Here is a 4,793-nt window from a genome sequence, read left to right on the forward strand (position 1 = left end):
TGAAGTATTTCTATTCATCAAGATATCAAGAAAGATAAGACGTTTTGTTAGCTTTGATGTATTAAACTGTCGCTTTCTAACAGCTGGATTGCAGTGACTAATTCAGTGTTGCTAAGTCTCGCAAGAACAACAAGCAGTACTGAAAAAAACGCACACAAAAAACACGAGAAAACCGTGGCAGGTATTTAGTTTTTGAAGGAAAGATGAACTTTCCTAAACTGGAGCGTTCAGGGATATTAATATCCCCCTTCGCCCCGCTCGCGAGAAAGAAAATTTTGCTAAGATCGTGGGGTTAAAATTTCGGAGTTAATTCATATCTGCTAATTGGTTGGTGTGGAGATTTGGCAGATGTCCGGGAGTCCAAAAAAGCAGAGAGAAGACCAAGGCTGATGACGACAGTGATGAAAAGAAGCGAGACGACAGCATTGGACAAAGCGTATTTCGATAAACGCCCTATGAACAGTGGTTGAGATCTATAAATCTTACGCCATGGCTGGGATAAGAAAATCCAAGAGTGCCGAGGAATTTGATGTGGGAGGGGGGGGGGGGGGGACTGACTTTCAAAACTGCTACTATATGGCTTATCCTTAAAGTACCGATTTGTGCTGCTTAATTGAAACATAGAATGATTCAAGTGGGTGTGCCAGAAAAGTTACGATTGTGAGCGCGTTTTTAATTGAACAACAGTGGTGATAGGATGATTCTAAAGCTGTTACTGATGTGTAGGCTATTCACTGACCCATTCTATTACCGAAACCACTCCTACAGCCAGTTTACTGTGTGTGTGTTGAAGTCAGTTATTACAAAAACAAAAGTCCAAACAGGAAACCTCAGGATAATACCAACCCACGATTCTCATAAACATAGAGACTTAAGCAAACCCTATTCCGCTTATTATATAGAATCAGACTTGGTAACGCTGGTGACTATCCACCCTACTCGTGTTGTGGTAGCATGTCGCTCAGAGATTCACACACGGGTGTAATTAGCCTGATAATAATTGTAAATTGTTTGTTTGTTATGGATTTCGCGCAAAGCTAGACGAGGGCTATCTGCCCCAGCCGTCCCTAATTTAGCAGTGAAAAACAAAAGGGAGGGTGTCACCACTCATCTCTTGGGCTACTCTTTTACCAACGAATAGTGGAATTGACCGTCACACGGCTGAAAGGGCGAGCATATTTGGTGTGACGGGGATTCGAACCCGCGACCCACAGATTGCGAGTCGAGCACCATAACCGCCTGGCCATATAATTGTAAAAAATAAAAAAAATCAATTTTACAAGTAGGTTGAGAGCCGTTTTGTGCATTTTGAATGTTACGCACGTTCATAAAATGTGAATACCTCATCAGCCATTTGTTGTAACACAATGAACTGTGTGCATGTGTGTATTTTTTCTGATAATCTGGAACTTTCTGGCGTTACAGTTTTTACCAATTTCTAAATGGCCAGAAACGCCAATTTTACGACATGTCTCTGCTGTTTTATGATAAACTAAAAACATATTTTTACCATTTTAGGGTTCGTCGTTAATTCACCGGAATTGTGCTAATTAAGTAGATTTATGCCTTTAAAAATTTGACTCATTTTCAGGTCATATCGCAATTTTCCAGGTTTTTATGCTTTCCCCTAAATTTAGCAAAGTAAAAGAGAAGTTTTACACAATTAATGTATTAAATTAAATTTTAGCTCGCATTAAAGTCGTGATGTACAGGTATTAAATATATTTAATAAAAATTATAACTATGCGAATAGATTGACATAAAAACTCATTCATTAATAACATGTCTCCGACAGAGAGTAAAAAAGAAGAAAAAAAAAGAGTATCACAGTTCCTAATCGTCTGATGGAAATATCTTTGTTTTACAGAAACATGGCCTGTTCACATAACAAGGCCATTTCCAACACTGAGCAATACTTTATGACAAGTTATCCAATAATAACATTACAAATATGCAAAGCTTAAAAGCTTGTATTAAACATATAACATTGGCACATTACTAAATACTTTTCTGTCCCATTATTTGGGTTTTGAATACAATAGGCCTGCAACGAGTGTATTCATAGTCTTCTTAGGCCTAGCACTTGAAAGATGGTGGAAAACAGTGTTCGTAGGTTTATTAGCTCTAGCACTTGATTAATGCCATTCAAAGGTAACGATTACGAGATAAGATGAGGAGTAAACGTGACCATCTCATCTCTCCAAGAACCAATGCATGTATCGACAATAGATGCTTCTAACACTTTAACGTGTTTTTGGACAATGGTCTGAGGACATTTTTTTTTAAACTTGCAATCACCTGATCGTTGGTGACGAAGAGATTTGTTGAAGAACAGCTGGATCGCGGGGTACGTTCATGTTGTCTAAAGGATCATTTTCTTTAACCTGTGCCGCCACCTGCTGGAGCTGACGTCTGGTTACCTCTAGGTGTTGACGAATATACTCCGTGTTTGGACTTTGTGTGAGGGCCTTTTGAAAACAAGCCTCGGCTTCTACCAGTTGCTGACGTTGGTAGTATACCACACAAAGGTTGTGTAAGCCTTGAATATTGTCGGGATCATATTGGAGAATTTTAATGTAGCACTGCAAATACAGAAAGACAGGAGAGAAGATGACTGGTAGAACGATAAAAATAAAACAAGTCATACGTTATACTAAACAAAGAAGTATCAGCGGAAAGAGATGTTTATCTAAATCAAAATCTTTTCAAAGATGGCGCTTGTCACCTAAAGGCGAGATCAGGTTGTTAACCAAACAAAATAAAGTTAAAATTTTTGTGAGAGAAAAAAAAAAAAGGTTGTTGCATGTTCTGATAGCTAGAAGTTAATTTTCTCGCCGGTTTATTTAGTACTTTTTATTACAAAAAATAAAAAAACACAACAAAAAACAAATAGATATGAGGCTAATCTCCTCGTAGAGGCGTAACAAAGAAGATGGATAAGAAAAAGAAACAACTCTATCAGGTTTCCATGGCGACTACGAAAGAAAATAAATCTTGAGCCACAGTTTAGGTTTATATTGATCCGATGATTAAGAAAGTTTAAAGTACCTCCTCTGCAGCTTCAAGGTCTCGAAAGTGGCTGATGTAGATGTCTCCCATAAGGATCAATCCCTTAACGTGATCTGGTTGGCTCTGTCAGATGTGAGGAAAACAATATATATTTACTGAGAGAATGAGTGAGAGAGCTTACGTGGTAGAAAACAGAAGTTAAAATTATCTCACAGTATTATAATTCCCTTGGAAAAGAGTAATAACCATAGTTACGATGATATAATGAGTAAATATGATGTTAAAATCATTTATATCACCAGCAACAAGTTCATAAATTTATAGTTATTTGACTTTCTACACAAGGTAAATAACTTGCAAGTCTTCGGAACAGTTCTGATACTCGGGCTTTTGTTTTTCATGGCTTCATTGGAATTTTTACAATAACTCCTCGTATTGTATCGCTACACGTCCTCTTACGAAACGTCTTGAAATGTACTTCTATCAAATATGTATTTAAGGAGTTTGTGCAAATAGTTATTATTTTGTATAATGAGATAGAATATCGTACCAGTAACTACGACTTGCATACTGTAAATAAATGATCTACTAAGGGTTGTTTCTTTAAACAACATATGAGAAATCCCAATATTATTTTACAAAAATATAAACCGAACTTTCATTTGAAGTTAGAATATTCAATATATATCTAGTTTTACAATCTTATATATTTTATTATAGATATCATTTTGCACTGTTAGGTTAGTATATGGATTTAGAAATAACCTAAATCTCCTAAGATGACCAAAACTCGTGAGATATTATTGGGTTTATGGCCGAAAATGTCGTTAATAGCGAGGGTACTCAACTGATGAAACAATTCATTGTAATCTTTATAAGTGAGAACGTAAGAAAAGTATATTCAGTTATATCTACTCATCAATGGGTTGATTTACAGTTTTGATCTAAATAGATAGTTTGCTCTGATCGGAAGTTAATCTAAAAAGTAATAATAATAAAAATAGTAAAAACAGCAGTAAATATAAATCCATTTACTTCTTTATTATATTACTTGACAAACTTCATAAATTGCGTAATTATAACTAAGTAATGATGTTTTTTTCAACAAAATTCTGGTTACTTATTTCTAATAATCTCTCTAATTATCACCATCTTTAATTTGAAGTAATTAAGCCTCATATTTTGTTACAAGTAATGTACTGATGCTATAAACCAATGAAGAAAGTCATTTATAAGCTGTGATTATTTTAAAGGTGTCTAAGATAGATATTTGATGCATTATAGTTTGTAGTTAAACTTATTACTGAAGGATGAAATACATTTATATATATAACTTGTTAATTAGAATGTGTGTTAAGTAACACGCATTGTATAGTCTTAAGTGTGTACCTTTAGTAGCCTTTTGAGGTATACAAAGGCTTCCAATGGTCTACTTTCTTCTGACAGAAGCAGCGCCAAGTTGAACAAAGCGCTTCCGAGGTTTGGACGAACCTAGCAGAAAACACAGAAACTTCCATGTCACGTTTTTAACACATAACTTGTTCGTTACATGTCTTTATGGAGGTAAAAATAAGCGGTGGAACCCGGGAGGGGGGGGGGCATATGGCCCCAATTTTGAATGACGAATAGAGAATTGTCTATAACTAAGATGGAAAGTTGCTGTTTTGGTTTGTAATTCAATGATCACAGTTAACAATCGTCGGTGGCTCCCTCCCTCCCTTCCAAATCTAAATATGTTCCGCTGCCCATGGAGATGAAAATAGTATCTTCACAAAATGTTTTTA

At 35.8% G+C, this 4,793-nt stretch overlaps 1 long non-coding RNA gene across 1 annotated transcript; it reads right to left on the reverse strand.

Moving 5' to 3' along the window:
* Positions 1–1,707: 1,707 nt before the first annotated feature.
* LOC106475069 lies at positions 1,708–4,508 on the reverse strand. The gene is made up of 3 exons (XR_001291782.2): positions 4,399–4,508; positions 3,049–3,132; positions 1,708–2,582 (listed from the first exon to the last, which is right to left on the reverse strand). It is a non-coding gene; the product is annotated as an uncharacterized LOC106475069 (long non-coding RNA).
* Positions 4,509–4,793: the final 285 nt, after the last annotated feature.

This window comes from Limulus polyphemus, unplaced genomic scaffold (genome assembly GCF_000517525.1).
Source record: "Limulus polyphemus unplaced genomic scaffold, Limulus_polyphemus-2.1.2 Scaffold8045, whole genome shotgun sequence".
NCBI classification, from domain to species: Eukaryota; Metazoa; Arthropoda; class Merostomata; order Xiphosura; family Limulidae; genus Limulus; species Limulus polyphemus.